Here is a 17,529-nt window from a genome sequence, read left to right as displayed (position 1 = left end):
AGAAGTTATTCTTTTGGTCCTGAAAAATAATTATTTTACTACTTTTTGCTGTATGCTTGTTTAAACACTTTATATTTTCAAGTAAACATAATTTTTTGTGTAGAATAAGAAAAAAAAAACTTTTTTCAGTTTTCTGTTTCATATGTTATATTTTCTCAAATGCCATGTTGCACAAACATTTAAAACCTGATGTATTATGTACCTTAGGGACCATAGTAACTGTTCAAGAAAATCTGTAACTCATTCATTATCACTAATATAGTCAAGAGTTCAAGTGAAACTCACCAAAGCAGGAGTAGGAACAGTTCTAGTAGGAAAAGCTCTGTAAGCTGTAGGGTAAAAATTTCACTAAGATCAGTAACAAGCAAATCACTTCTTAGATATGATTGCTTTTAGTTATATCAATTATAGTTGGCTTTCTTAAGAACCAAAAACTCTAGCTGAACAGAGTAAAATAATATAATTCACCCCATATGGTTTAAAAAAGGTACAGAAAGCTCTCTAAATTTACTGAATTTTTTAATCATGTTTTTTGTTATATGCACTTATCATATCACAACAGTTACAGGGTCAGTTTTCAAATCATTATTCATTTATAGTATTAAAAAGAAAAATCTTGGCTGAAGGATGGAAATAATTTTCATTGAAGATGACATGTTTTGTGACATTCATAGAACTTTGGAAAAGGAATAAGCTGAAACATTGGGTAGAAAAAAAAAACATTTATATGAAGTTGTTTTTTGTTTTCCACTTTTTGTTTTATTATGTTAAAATTATAACTATAATCAACTGAACAGTAAAAGAAAGACCTGTAATGTTTCATATTTTTTACCAATTAGTTTACATCCGCAACTAGAAAATTATTTTCCATAGAGCATTTTTCCAAATCAAAGAAGCTCACTGCTAAAAGGCTGTTGTTGTTTGACAAACTTCTTTTTATATCTTTTGTATGAAATATCTCTTAACTTGTGCATGATTTGATTTATATCATGCTTAAAAATGTATAAGACTGGATGTATTGTAAACTTGAAATTAATTTGTTTCAACAACAACAAAAAAAGAAAGAATATGAAGTATACTAACACGCTTTGTTTGAAAGTGTGGATGAGGAGGTAATGATAATGTGGTGATTAAAGTTAGGAGAGAAAAGTATTTGCTGAAGACATATTCAAAGAGGGGTGGTACAGACTTTTGGTAGGTGCTTTTCCTAAGACATGTACGTCAGTCATATTGACTTATTCTAAATAGAAAGGAATACTAACTATTTTATGACTACTTTTTGCCAAGAAAGTCTATGCTTGACTTTAAATAGGCAATAAATATTTTACTTTCATCAGTAATTGAAATAATTTTTAAATATGAAAATAGTTTAAAGAAGAGCTGCTGGTTTATTGATGATGTAGCAATACAAGTTTGTGGTAAAGATATGAACTTGGTAACTTAATATTTCAAAAAAACTTATACTGTTGCAAACATCTTAAGAATTAAAACAATTTTCCTATAACAAAGTTATGAAACTATAAGTAACATTTAATCCAAATATAACCTGTTTACAGCTAATATTAATTCCAGTATTTTAAGTTGTAAAGTATTTAAAAATGATAAAGTTCTACTGAGAAGTGATACATCCAGTTAAATGTGAAATGTTACCAATTTTTCACTATGAAAATATATGTTGTACATCTTTCAGAGCAAGTTCTTCTCATTTGAAATAGTATTTTACTTTTGAGTCATTTTTGCTTAGTTAAGAGGTGAGTTATTTCTAGGAGCCCTTCTATACCAAAACGAAGAGGATCACCAAGTTTTCTGGAGAAACGTCGCATTACAAGGTAGGTGGCTTGTTTTGCATGAAATTTATTAGAAACTAGATATTTAAATGAGCAGACTTGTGTCAGAAATATAAAAGTCTTCCCTTGTTGATATGCTTATGTGCTGTTAACAGACATGTGACTTACTTAACACACTACAGAACATGTGCCATCATACCCATAATTCTCTACTCTCCCATCGTCTTTGTGACTTTTTGTGGAGGAGATATATAAGCTATGTTTTCCCTGTAATCTAGATTTTCTTGTTGACAATCATGCTGCTAACTCTGCAACGATTAATTTGAAAGTCAGTGTTAATTTCAATACAAGTACCTCCAACAATGTTGGAACATTTTGGAGGCCTTTCTTATGCAGTCTGTCTCTAGAGATGCATAGTTACCCTCTGGCTGCTTTATTGTTCAACATATTCAGACTGTTAATGCTGAGTTATCTGCTGATATCTGTGGCAGTTTTAATGATCACATGGACACTTCAGTTATGGAACATCTGTAATTGGCATTTTGCTCAAACCTATTCACCTTCAGCATAAACAGAGCAGGATTTTTCTGTTTGTCATAATTTTGTAGAAGTTTCTTTTATAATTTCTATTTTCTCTCAACTATGTCCAATTTTAAATCTTGAATCAGTACATGTTACCCTTGAAGGCCCAAGTGTCATATTAAATGATTCAGTGCTTGAATCTTTATTTCTTCCATTTTCTCCTGATATTCAATTTGTTGCTGATGCTTTAGAAATGAAAACAATATTAACCATCTTCATATTTCTCATATCTGTCATGTGAGTGGCCTTTTATAAGGTTTTCTTCCACTACTCATATTAATTCTCAAGTTGTTGACCCTCAAATAAGTTATTTGGAAAAAAGTCTCCCTCAAATTCTTCTACTGATACCTATAATTAGTTATCTATTATACTTACAATTATTAGTTATTATTTATTTGTTGTTTTCATTCTTCTGATTCTTTTAATCAGGATCAAAGATCTAAACTTTAGTCTTCATTAACTGTGGGTCTCACTTACATAGTTTCTATAACTACACTGATATATATTATACTCTTTTGACATATACTTTAAACCAATTATGCTGTATTGTAAGCTATTTATCTCCTTTTCAACAGTTCAGCTGACTTTCCTGCTTCATTTTGTCTTTGTAGGTTTTTTCACTGAAACTGGTTTTCTATTCAGAAGAAGCACACTAGCAGGGGCTGATTTGAGATTTGGCATCTTGATATCAAATTAAGTGAAATGGGTCTTTGACTGATTTACTCTCTTATGTACCAGATGACACTTCCTTTCACACTTTTGGGAATTGTCATGGGTTGTTTGTTTTTCTGTGCGACTCTTAGCTTCAAGATCGTTTAATTCAATAGGGCTTTCTATCCTGTCTGTATTTTCACTATTGTTATTGTCTAAGCCTATTTAGTTATGCATTCAAGCATATAGCTTCCATGCCATGCAGTATATCAGTGTACAAGAAACTAATAAAGTTTTCCTGCTTTGATGAAGAAACTACTTATGTGGAATAAGCCAAGCAATAAAACCATAAAGTTAAAAAGCAATCAGATGTGAAAAGGTTAACAGTTTTAACCCTATCACAGTGAGTCACAGGTAAAAGGCCATATCATAGCATTTGTTGATTTATATTTAAAATTTTATTGAACTCTCGTTTTATGAACTTATGTCAATAAGTTTGGAATCAAATTGTAGATTACAATTCAAGCTTTAGTATGAGTTAATTTCTTAATTTACAATTAAATATTAAAAGAATCTATTTAAGTATAAATTGTTAGCAAGTCACATGGTATGTTGAATGCAGCATCATTTAAAATTAGATGTTTGTAATGTCAAAATACTAAGTCTATAGTTTCATATATATTAGAACTCAAATTACCAATATTAACAAGGCAGAATATAAAATTAAGAACCTCGTATCCTTTCATTTTGGTGAGATATGGCTTATGTACTGAATCAAACATAATGGCTACATTATCCTCTTTCCATATTTGAAAAGGATGCCTTATGTACACTTACTTCAATATATGAGATGTGAAAAGCCAATCAAGAGCTTAGAATGTCTCTTTATTCATGTTTCCTCAGCCATTTTAATCTGTTAGAAGGCTTCCTCATTCTTTCGAACAAAGATCTCAAGGAGGTAGGTTACGTTTTTAGTCTACTCGTAATTTCATATTTCTTTAGACCTAAATACAGCTTAGTTACTCAGATTGATAAATTATAGTGAAATTTTGTGGTATCAATATAGTAATTTATGATTTTCTGGTTATCCAGTTGCATACATAAAACGTAAAAATAATATTTCATATCTTACACATGAAATATTAAAAGGCTTAGCAACCTACATCAGCAGTAAGTGAGTTCAAAGGTCATAGCTAGAAGAGATAAGTTTGTTTTACTTCTTTATTTGTTCTATGTTTTAAGAAAAATAAGTTTTTTAATAACATATTTGTAAAGAGTAATAATCTATATCCACATATAATGTATATTAATTGGTATGTGACTGTATATTACAAAATTTTACTTGTCCTCTAAAATACAGCAAAGACAGGATCATTTTGTAAAGACTAAAGGTCAGTTTTATAGTATCGGATATGATAACGTGTGCATGTGCACCATGTCGATGCTAGTTCTGTAATGTTATCCAGGTACGACTGGAAGGTCATTATAATAAAAATATATATAAATGTATAATGTTATGAGATTTATGCTATTTAGTTTAAACATTAGTGTTGTTGAGTAGTAACTTTGTGAATGAAAAAAAGCATAATTTATATTTGTTTCCTAATATATTTTTGATGGTTATAAGGTCAGTCAAATTTACAGACCCCTTATAGTTAGAATAGAGAAAATAACACACAGAATGTAAATTCATACTGAAAACAAACGTTTGAAATGTATTTAGGAGGTTTTAGAGATTACACATATTATTTGAGATTTTCAGGATAAACAGTCATTTTTGAAAATCTCTTCATGATTAAACTAGTAATGAAACAGGCTCAATATTCTCACAAACAAATCTTTAGAAATAATATTTCATTAAAAAATTTGATTTTTTGTGTATTAAGCACTTGCAGTCTTTACTAGAAATCTGTCAAAATTTGTGAGGATATGCACACACTGCATCAAAAGCTATAACATAAATACTTAACATGTATAAATGTGTGTACAAACTTGTGTATATTATAACAAGCTCATCACAAAAGGGTTAAACTGTGAATATCATTCATTGAATATGTGGCATCAAATGATGCCTTCAGAGAATAAAAAAAAAGGGTTATGCATTTTATTTCATGATTCTCATTTCTCTGTAGCTTGATGGTATAGCTGCAGTTAGTATTATGGTAGAGAAAATAACAGACAAGAGATAAAATTATACTGGATAAAACCTTTTATATGCATCAAGGAAGTTCTAGAGTAATGCAAATTAACTATGAAAACTGTAAGGTGAAAAGAACTATTGTTATTTTCAGCATAAAAATCACTTTGCCACTCATATTGATTCAGTACACTTTTAAAAATTCACAGACATGTCTTAATTATAAAAACTTCATTAACTTTTTTGTAAAAGAAACTTGTAATGTTCACTTAAAGCTTGTCAAATTTTGTTCAGGTTCACTCAGTAAATTCAAAATTGTAGTATGTTTAACTTAAATATTCTGGAGCTTTGATGAATAAACTGAGATGTATGCAAAACATTAAGGCTTCTTCTGTAGTATTGCAAACCTTTTAGTGTTATTTTTCTATTCTTCTGTCTTCTATGCTCACTGTTAAGCCATAACTTCTCCCAGAATTATGGCTTCACTTCACAAAGTCATTTCTTTGTAGTATGCTCACATTTGTCATCTACAATAGGACCTTACTTCTCAATGGTGTCTAATTTCAAACCTGATATTATTCAGTGTCACTCATTCATCCATCACTTGAGTTTTTAGTTCTGACAGAATCAAGAGCTCAAAACAGCAAGAACTCCTTTTCTTCCTATTTCTTTTGACCTTCATAGTTTCACAGGTACCTCTTTTATAGGTTGGAATGCTATGTTTGAGAATTGTTATTATTTGGATTCTTGAAGAAGTAAGAGCTCACTTCAACATGATAGGACTTAGAGCTGTTCAACGTACCTGTCTTGAACCTCTGGGATTTCATTTGCCTCCAGTTCTGATTCTTTAAGCCAGAATGAATCCCTATTAGGTAAGTTTTTTTTTTATTACCAGCTTATTTACCACTAAAGTCTATACATATGGTCATTAAAGTATTAATATACTACCAACATCCTTTGTTTTTATCAATTACAAGGGTGTTTACAATTGCAGATTCATTAAGTAAAAGAATATACTTTCATTATTAATGAGGAGTCTCCTTAACAATTAAGGGCTCTCATACGCATTTCTGTAATTACCATAAACAACTTTCACTCTCTGTAGTTGTGCTACACAAGAGGGTTATGTCCTCTGGAAACAGACAGAGGATGTCATTTGGTGGCCAGTGATGCCTTGACAAGTACCTTTCCCACCTCCATGTGGGGCCCGACGTGGTCAGGTGGTTGGAGCTCTCAACTCATAATGAGGGCCACAGATTCGAATCCTTTTTGCACCAAACATGTTTGCCTTTTCAGCTGTTGGGGAGTTATAATGAGATGGTCAATCACACTATTCATTGGTAAAAGATTAACCTTAGAGCTGGCAGTGAATAGTAGTGACTAGCTACTTTCCATCTAGTTTTACACTGCAAAATTAGGAATGGCTAGTGTACATCGCCTTTGTGAAGTTTTGTGCAAAATTCAATAAGCAAAACAAAATACCTCCATGTGCATTTCCTTACATAGCATGAGAGGCATTGCAAAAATAGTGGTGTCCCCAGTCCAGGTTGGGTCTATGGGACACCTTACTATTTGATTTTCTTAGCCTATTTGTTGTTTGCATTATAGTATCATATCATACAGTTGTTGAGCCCATCCTGGGACTTGCCTTAGTATTTTTAATTATCTTTGGGCACCAGCCACTTGGTTGGTTTCATAATTTTTATGGCTTTCTCAGATATTGATGTAGTGGGTGCTAGTCAAAGGTGCAGGTTCAGTTTGTTTTTTTTCAGCTATTACTGGTATACACCTCTGAGAATCTTCCACTATAGCTGCAGGACAATGCATTGCAACTTGACCCCATCTAAGTGTAATGCCATTACCTGTAACCACACCTGAATGTGTTACTGTTCCACAGATAAATAATACTGTTTGACCCCACCTTTTTTGATATGTATACATACTATTTAAAAGGTGATGATGGTAAGGTGGTACCCTGCTGAGTTCAATCTTTTAGTCTCTTATGAGGTTGGTCCACACCATACATTCTCTCATTAACAGTCTTTTAAATATACTCTGCTTTGTTACATTTTTTACTTTTATGGCATAAGTTGTTACCTTGCTTCCTAAGAATCAATAATTTGGTCACCAAATGGTCGTTATGAATCTCCCCAGTTTCCTCTCCCCTCTCACAGTGTTGGCATTTTGGCTTTTTTTCTAAATTTAAAAAAAACAAGTGTGTATGCTCAGTATTTTACAATATTAGAACTAAAATTAATTTAAAACCTCTGTAATACATTTCCATCTGCCTTCCCACAACAGGAAGATATGTTACTATCACATGCATATTATTTTGATTTAAGCATAGTAGATCATGTGAAAGGTGTGAGAGAGTGAAGAATTCTGGTTAAGTTGATGCTCTATTTGGTGTTAAGGACATTTAGAACTTTAATCAGATATTTATTGACAGTACAAGAGTAAAGAGCAACTCAACAGTGAAAGGTCTTTTGTATTTCAGATATAAGACCTTTTTGAAATTTGTTTTAATTCTAAAAGTATAAAATAAAATTTTTTTTCATGAACCTATTTCTCTGTCTGGTTTCACTTTTTGAACTACATCAAATTTTGTAATTCCCATCCATAGAAAAAAAATCTTCGAATTATTTGTATATTTTCTTTGCCTACTACTTTCGTTCCTATAAAATAATAGTTATTAATGGGCTATTTTTTACAGGTTCAGTGTCAGAAGCAAATCCAGGACACATCACCACCAGTATTCCTGCTCACACATTATATCAGACCAAAACAATTCCAAAAGGAGAGCTAATATAATCATATCACTACTCATATAATCAACATTAATGAGTTCCAAGTACACTATTCACAAAAAATTAAAGGATAATGGGGCTTTGATATGTATTTTTTCAAAATTTGAAGAGAAAAAATGCAGAGACATTCAATATTGACAAAATTATTTATTACAAATATTGCAAGTAAACAGTACCATTAAGTCTAAAAATTAATGCACCAAAAAAAAAAAAAAGCAAAATTAATGAATAATGTCAATATTTTGCTGCACAACTATCAAAGCAAAAATAATGTATTAAGATGAATAAAATTTACAAAAAAAAGTTACTTAATGCTTTATGTGTGCCTTCTTCTATTGCTTATAACTTCTCTGCACCTGTTACTCATACTGCTGCTGAGATTTTGGATGATATTTTGAGACAGCACAGTTCAATCCTGGATGAGGGCAAACCTAAGCTTCTGGACAATCATAGGAACACGTTGTCTATCTCTTAACTGCTTTCACTTGAAAGCCCCACATATGCTCAACCAGATTCAGATCCAGTGACTTAGCACACCGGTTTAGTACCTCTGTTCCTTCATCCTAAAAAAATTGCTGCTTGTGTGGGGACAAGCATTTATTCTGGTGATACATGAACTCATCTCTAACAACACCAGTGAACAGGTGAACAGTAGGAAGCAGGATTTAATTAATGTGACATGTTGCTGTCAGGGTTTTTCATACACTTCTTAGAGGTCTTTATTCCCATGCCTCCAGATCATAATTGAGTCACCCCAAAAAACATCATGTTGGACAATGTTACAGGCTGAATATCACTCTCCTTCCCACTTACAGACCCTCACTTGTCAATCATTTGAAGATACTTGCTGTTGTCTGTGATCATTAGAGAGGTCCATTAATGAAGGGTCCAGGTGACAAATTTGTATGTAAGTTCTAGCTGGGCTGTTTATTGCTTTGAGGTTAGAACAGGAGATGCAACTGGTATCATGGACTTAAGCCCAGCCTTGTGGAGCCAGTTTTTGACTGTTGAAAATGATACACATATTCCTATTGTTTGATGAATCTCATTCCTGAGGTTTCTGGCACTGCTGGTGCAGTTTCTAAGGGCCAAATTCCACAGGTCATCTTCTATACCTGTAGCCCTTTTGTGACTCTGGCCTGACCTCTTTATATATTCTTCTTTGTCTTGGTATCTGCACCACAATCGAGTAACCATATTTGTGATATCACTGTGACCCATGTCACTTCAGCTGGGTATGGCCTTCTTGTAATGTTGTGATGTTTCTGGCTAGTTCAGTTTCAGTTAATTGATTTCTAACAGGTTGTACATTCTTTGCAAAAAATAAAATAAAATAAAAAATTCCATAAATATAGTATTATCTCAATCAACAATAAACATCTTTTTCAGTTAATCAATGCTAGCCTTTTGATTTACAGAATTAGGGTCATTTTCATAAAGGCTTATTAAATAAGGAATCATCGGTGCATAAGCTTGTGAATTCTAGACAGGATTAGTGTAATCCTCTACAAGACTCATGTGAAATTTGAAAACAATTGGTATTTTAAAAATTTACAAGTTTAAATAAACCTCAATATCCTTTAATTTTTATGAGTAGCATGTGTTGGTCTTGCACATTTTTCTTTTAATCATCACAAACAAATCAATAAAATTTGCCATTGATCATGAACTACTAAAATATTATATAAGATGAAGGAAAATATTTTTTGCAATGAATAGAACTTTAATATAAAATTCTGTACATCAAAAATCTTTAAGAAATATGTTTAGAATATTTTTTAGACATTGCTCTTATTTAGTTGTTCTAGTTTCTTTTCTATCAAATAACCTATTATTTACAAATTCATTTTTAGGTTTCTTTCACCCTGTAATTTTTTTAGTTGATGATAAAAATATCATCCACATGAAATATGGAACACTTTGAGTGTACAATTAACTTCTTCATCTATACCACAAGCTAAATCTGCAGGTTATCATGTTATGTTCTCACATTAAGCAAAACTGAAAGCTCCATTTCGTATCTGTGCTAAACTTGCTTACTAGTCTCAGAAGGTGTTTTCTCGAACTATTGACAAACTTCTGTTGTTTACAATTTTGAAACTTTTCATTTTTAGACTTTATTTGATGTAGAAATCAATAAATTAAATAGTTCTGTTCAGTACAATCAGCAAGAGAAAACAGTCGTGATGGTAACTGATCATATGTATTTGTTCTGGATGGAACCAGTGGTTATAACATATAATAAAATGCACTTTGTTGCTCCTACCAAATAAACGAAACTTAATTGTACTTGCTAAACTTAGATAATATAATTCATTAACATTTGGAGAAAATGTTTTCCACAAATATTTCCAAACTTTTTTGTTTATTTTCACACTGTTATGAAACTTTTAATTGTTTTGATAATGATAGTCCATAAACACATGGCAATTTTATTTTATAAAGATAGAATCTGTCATGACTCATTTTATACTTAACTTCAAATTAAATATTTCTTTTTTGGTATTGATTGGCACAATTACTTTTTGTCTTATTATTATTTTTATTACTTTTTTTTATTCTTTTGATTTTCAGTTGTACCCTTACAGCTAGCTGTGAGTTCCACACAGGTAATTCATTATCTGTATAAAGTATGTTTTTCTTTTTATATTATGTTTAACATTGGTTTATTTTTGTTTCATATCTGCAATGTGCATGTAAGTGTGAAGATTAGGTGTAAAAAATCGTAAGTTCTATTTACAGTATTATTACATAAACTTCTCTCAAGTATAATAATTAACCAATAAAACATGTTGATAGTTGATGTCAATTGAAAATTTAAATAATTTTTAGTACTGAATTCTAAAAAAAAAAAGAGAGAAAAAAGAAGGTAAATTTTCAAGAAAGATTAAATACCTCCAGAATGAGTGTTATATATTTCCTTTATAAACAAGTTGGGAATAATGATGTAAAATACAATATTAGTTTCCTTAAAATATTTAAACACTGTAAGAGAAATATCAATAGTGATAATATTAGAACTGAAGAAACAATCACATACCAACATTTGATCTTATACATATAAAATAAATTTTATATTATCAATAACTTACAACCAGAGCAAGCTAATTACATACACCAGGAACAAAAATTAAACCAGTGAGTAATGTATCCAATTTATTTTACTGGTCTAACCCTGAATATGAAATTTTGTGGTGAAGTCATTGGTACCATGATTATAAATGAAAAGAAACTCTGGAATTAGGGCTTGAATCCAGGACCTTTAGCTGAGAGAACTAATATTCTACCCAACTGAGCTATCCAAGATTACAAACCATTCCCATCTCTCTTCATACATAACACTTTTTAACTACAAATAAAAAAACTTCTTACTACTTTGTTTTTTTGTGGTCAGGCAATTAGTGGGTTAACTTACCATAACCCTGCCAAATCATAGGAGCCTAACTAGACTCACACTTATATATTTTAATCTTTACTATATTTCTTATTATGAATCAATAAAAGTAAATTTTCTAGCAAATACTATTATGTGTATGAAAGGCATAGACATTCTTTGATCAGAAATTCATAATTTGATGAACCTGATGTTAGAATTTGAAGTTATTAGTGGATAAAAATGGTGGTTATCGATTTCACAATGTGTGTAAATGGGTGAAGTACATGGTCGTTGAAACTTCTGTGTGTTTATAGGCATTTGTTTTTAATTAGTTTGTTTTGCTAATATAGATGGCTTTAAAATTATCACAAGTGTATTTATAAATGGATCATATATGTAAAGAAGTAAGCAAAAGGTCTTTAGTTTTAAAGAAAAACCAAATTCCAAAATAAGATTTAAAAAAAAACACCTGAAGTTTTATTTACGAATAAAGTTATTCTGATCAAAAACTTTGTGTCTTATATAAATAACCCTACTTATATAATAACCTCAGTTCCTTTCTGCTCTCATTGTTTTGAATGTTACATTTTATTTAAATTTGTTCTTAACTTTTGTATATTTTACTTATTCATTTTCCCTTGTATATTCTTCTTCATATTCAAACTTCTACTGTTTATTGTTATATATGTATATATATATATATTTTGGTTATAACAAACTATATATGTTGAATGTAAACATTTAATATTGCTGATAATGGAATATGTAAATTCTGAAATGTCTGAAGATTAGACATGTTTTATTTTACCATGTTGCTATTTGATATAATGTGATACAAGTATATGTATATCAGTATTCTTTTTTTTTCTCCTTAAATGTTTTTACTTTATTTTTTATATGTTCTTTTACTATAATAGAAAATGAGCTTTATCATAGCTTTGAGATGGATAAAAGAATCTATTTTAATACTTAGGTTTATGAAGAGCATTTAATCATATATTTTCATGATTGTTTAGCTTCACTTCATGAAATATTGTAAAAGAAACTGAATCATAAGTACCATTAAATAATTTTTTCAGGTTTTTCATCTTTATGTTCCTATGTATGTGCTAATTTTTTACAGTGATAACTTTCAAACAATATTTCTTAATATCACAACTTTAAACAAACAGCAATGATAAAAAAGAACTTCTTTGTCATATCTCTTGCTCTAAATCAAGATTACTCAATTTCTAAGGATTGATAAAAGTCACTGTTGGACTATAGAAATTTTATGCTCTGAAGTTAAAAAATTCCTAAAAAGCAAAAATTAAGACTGGGTAGGATTCGAACCCTCAAGTTTGCAAACCACCCTTAATAACCAGTGAAATGAAAACATTTTTAATTACCTGGTTTTCAAAACTAATATGTTTTGAGTCACTGTGATTTGATAATTAAAGATTTAATTTGTCTTTTCATTGGTCCATTAAATATAGACCAAAATGTGTTCAATGTTATTTTGATATCTCACTAATACTCATGTATTCAGTTTGAAGTTTAAAGGGTCTGTTATGAGTCCGTTAGAGGTTTCAAAGGAAGCTTGGCATAGATAATTCTAGAGAGTTTTAATTGTTACTTTTTTTTTTCAATGTCACAGTGCACGTAAGTGTCCAGTACCCTATCATTGATCACCACCATTAACTCCTAGTAGCCTCAGCTCTTGGTCCTACAAGTCAAAATCAAGAACAAAATCACTTTCTCCTTGTTGCTTACAGTCTTGTTTGAGGTCCAGAAGCATTTCTCATTCTCCCAGATTCAACCATTCTTGGACTGCTTTATCAAGAATCTACAGAAGTGATAGGTTAGATTGTCCTGGAAGATAGTCACCTAATTATAATTCTGTTTCATTCAGTCTGTATTATTAAACTCATAATTTGTTCCTTTTTTTAATAATAGTTCAAGTTTTATGACAATGGTCATAAGTTTTTAAATCCTCATATTTAGATTGAATGTGATTTATAGTCCATATCTTTTTATCTCTTCTGAATTTAAATATATGAAAAAAAAACTGTCATTAACTATGTTAGTTCAGTCGATTCAAGCATCTATTTTGTACAAGTTTCCCTGTAAAAATAAAACAGTTAATGACAAAAGTGTAATGTGGCTATACCTTAAAGAGAAGGTAACAAATAAACTGATAATGTCAGCAAGGAACATGAGTAATGTATTTGCACATTCTGTAGTTTTAAACATTGAAAAGAAACTATTTGACACCTGCAGCAGATAAAATAACAAAATATGTTCTTACTTTAATACTGTTAAATGGTTTTCATTTTTGTGACTGTATTCTTGATGATTCCATTTTTTTATGAACCATGTAAGGTTAACCTCTACACTAAAGGAAATATAATTCTACATTTTATTGTGTTTATATGCATGTGGTTTTTCTTCAACACTATTCAGGAAGAATTATCATAATAAATAGAAGAAAAAATTTAGGAGTTTAATGGAATTTCATTTGTCACATGTAGCTTTAAATTTGTACATGGCTATCTTTATGTGATATAAACCTACCACTGTTGTCTTTATCTGATCTAAACCTACCACTGCTGTCTTTATCTGATCTAAACCTACCACTTTTTTTTCACTGCAAGTGAATGATTTTCTGAAATGTGATGTTAAATTCTCACTTTACAAATGTAAAAATTTTAACCACATTTGTTGTCCCTCAGATGTACTACAGTTTCTGCTATGATAAGTTGTGCTACCTGTAATGAGAACACAAGCAAAGGTTAAAACCAGTTTTAATCAAATTAAAAAAAATCCATGGAAATCTGTAAGGACTAACCTGAGATTTTGTCTCTCTCTCTTTTTTTTCCTTCTTCTTAAACTTGTATCAAGAAATATATCATTATGCCAATTAATCAGTAATACCAATTACTTTTTATTCCTGTAAAAATGTATTTTCATATTTAACATCTTTGTTTGAGTCCTTAGTGAAAATACTGTGTAACTATAGCATATAGCATCAAAAAGTTGATTTTCAACTTTAGTGTAATTGATGCTATATTTGTTTACTTTTATTTCCCATGTTTATTTCTTTGAACATTACTGAGTTACTGTATGGTATAACTGATTTATATTGAATCTTTTTATTTACAGTTAAATTGAACTTTGATCTGTTCGTTATTTATGTCAACTAGAAACAAACTATAGATTTATATATATGTGTGTGTGTGTGTGTGTGTGTGTATAAATATTTTCATTAATTTTATAATATGATTGCCATCTGTTAAGCTGGGTTGTGAAGTCATCTCGTTTTATTCAGCCCATACTATGGGTTTTACCATTTCCTCATTGATAACTTGTTATGTGTAAGCTCTGTTTTGAAGCCTGTACTTCCACGAAATTAAAATCCATCATTTTTTGCTTTTGATGTCAGATGGTTAGATTTAAATATAAACAACCATGAGCATATTATTATTTTAATTTGTCTCACAGTTGTAAAATCCCCCCTCAAATCAAAACTATCAGGCATTTTTGAAGTTTTACTATTCTTCTGTTAGGCATAACAATTAATCATACAACTTGACTGTATAAGGAGGACATTATGTCAAGTCCAATATAATTTCTCAGCAATGCCAAAATGAGAAGATTCAGAAATGCCATGGTCAGTGAATTATGGCTAGATGTAACTGGCTCAAGAGTAAGTTCAGTACAAATCAAAGCCAGGTATTTGCATGCTAAACACCAGTTTATGAAAAGTTGTTTTGGAATGCAAAAACATGCAAAAGTTGCACCCACTCTCCAGACTGAAACCTTTGTTTCTTTACTGTTTTGTCGTGTATATTAGAAATATCTGATCTCTATCTATAGCTGTCACATACTACTGTTGTAGTACAAAGCTTGTACAGATAGATTAAAGCTTGAAAATAGTGTTTACATTTGATTTGATATATTTAACTGATGCTGACTTCAGAAAAAAAATGACAAGTTATGAAATTAAAAATTATATAAACTTTTCTGTGCAAATAAATTGTAAATTTCAGATTGGAAACACTTAGAGGTATATACTTAAAAACAGGGGCATAGATTTTTTAGACCCAATGGGGAGGATGATTTTTTGCAACCACTCATGTGGACTGTTCAATTTGCAAATTGGTAATCTCTCATTACCTGAACCTAAAAGCTTTAAACATGCAGTCACAGAGTAATCTTGTTGCCAAGATACTTCAAGGTTTCCATGTAGGTTTGTATAAGTGAGGTGTTGTGAACAGTTTTCAAAATGTTAATAGAATAAAGACAAATGTGTCACAAATTAACTGCCACATGAATTTATTCCTGCACACTAAACAGTATAAGAGATGGCCATTATACTTGACAAGGTTACTAATAACTTTCATTGCATGAATTATGTTTTCAAATATTAATAAAATTAATAATTACACTTGATAAGTTTATATCTACTGAAACACTGTTCATATTGTTTGATAAAAATAATTAAAATGTCTTTTTGAACTCTTGAAAGTTACACATCAATACAATGTAGCACATAATTATTCATACTTTTCATTGAAGTAAGATTCGTTTAGTTCTCTAGTCTACATGTGCCCAAACGTAGACCTCCTTTGTGATGATCTGTTTATGAATTATTTCATAAGCTCTTCTATATTTATCTTGTCGACCTCATCTTTGTGAGTGTGACAAACTGCCACATGGTTGAGGTGGCACTGAGACATAGTTGACCTTAACCACGTTTTCAACCGTCTTAAATCAGAAAAGCTGCGTTCACATTCGCAGCTGGATACTGGACATACAAGCAAACTTTTCATGAGAAGAAACACTTCACTAAACATGTGCTGGCTTGTTTCATGCATTTTACAGTAAGCAACCTTTCAGAGATACTGCTTTTGTTGTTCCTTTGAAAATGGGAAGCTGAAACACGAGCCGTTGTGCAGGGATTTCTGGATAGAAGTTCATAACCAAGTTGTCAATCTTGGCAGATGTGATCATGTTCTCAAGTGCCAGATATTGCCTCAATTCATTGTTGTCTGCATTGAATCTAATGGTCAGATGTTCTTTGACTGTGTCCACAAATTCAAAATATTGGCTTATGTAGTAATCTCTAGCTGTTGCAGAATGGTGTACTGAGCCATCACCTGTGATCCTTCTGGGGAGTCTGCGAATGTGTGGTAGTTCAACAGGCACCAGATCTAAAGAAGTTACCTTTTCATCAGCTTCATCAAATATCTTGTTGTAATTTTCCTCTATTTGCAATACCCGCAATTGCTCAACTGTCATTGCAGATGCTTCAATCATGCCAGATACTGTCACTGATTTTGCTTGGAATGCACAGTTTAGTTCCTTTAATGCAGCTAATGGATGCTGAGCCATCAACAATCCTAAAACTGTCTTTCCTTTGTCAAATCGGTCCAGCAGACCTCATGCTTTCACTGCTACATCTGATTTTTCATTTGCTAATTCAGACAAAGAATCAACAATGTCACTGTAATGATCATTAGCACATGTAATTGCAGATAGGCAGCGCAACCAGCGTGTTGGACACAGTGGGCTAATGTATTTAACTCGACCATTGTGGCTGTCTGATGATACAACATTTTCAAAGATTGTCTTTTATTTGCCTGACCTCTGAAGCAAGACACCAAGTTCATGTACCCACTGGATAGAATCACGAACACATTCACAAGTTTCAAGTGCATGTTGCATTATTCAATTAGCCTTGTGTGCTCCGCAGTGAAACAACAAAGCTGGCGGTTGCTTCTCTTTTATTTTTGCCTGGCATCCTCTGTACGCACCACTCATGTTAGCGGCTCCATCATAAATTTGTGCTCTTAATTCTGACAGTGTTAAATTGAGTCTAGTCAGTACATCATGTATAGTCGGGGATATTGTTTCACCAGTTGTATTGGAAACATTGTACAAACCGAGAAATGTCTCATGGACATCAAGGTTCTCATTTACGTATCGTACACATATTACTTCCTGTTCAGCACCTGTAACATCTTGGGTGCCATTAACCATTAATGCAAAGATTTTACTTTGCTGCACTTCATGTGCTATGTTCCTCAGTATTTGATGGCTGAACATCTCCATTATTTCATTCTGAGCCTGGGGTGATGTGAATGTGGTTTTCTTTGACAAGTAGGCCGTCAACTTAGGATCTTCCTCTTCCAGGAGCTTCATTAACTA

General features: G+C 31.4%; 1 long non-coding RNA gene across 1 annotated transcript; it reads left to right on the top strand.

Annotated features, from left to right (window-relative positions):
* Positions 1–894: 894 nt before the first annotated feature.
* LOC143239000 (uncharacterized) lies at positions 895–15,631 on the top strand. Its single transcript, XR_013020901.1, has 3 exons — positions 895–1,829; positions 10,539–10,573; positions 12,977–15,631. It is a non-coding gene; the product is annotated as an uncharacterized LOC143239000 (long non-coding RNA).
* Positions 15,632–17,529: the final 1,898 nt, after the last annotated feature.

The sequence above is a fragment of the Tachypleus tridentatus genome, chromosome 13 (assembly GCF_004210375.1).
Source record: "Tachypleus tridentatus isolate NWPU-2018 chromosome 13, ASM421037v1, whole genome shotgun sequence".
Lineage (NCBI taxonomy): Eukaryota > Metazoa > Arthropoda > Merostomata > Xiphosura > Limulidae > Tachypleus > Tachypleus tridentatus.
The sequence above is the reverse complement of the archived record's forward strand: the minus strand, read 5'-3'. Positions and strand labels throughout refer to the sequence as shown.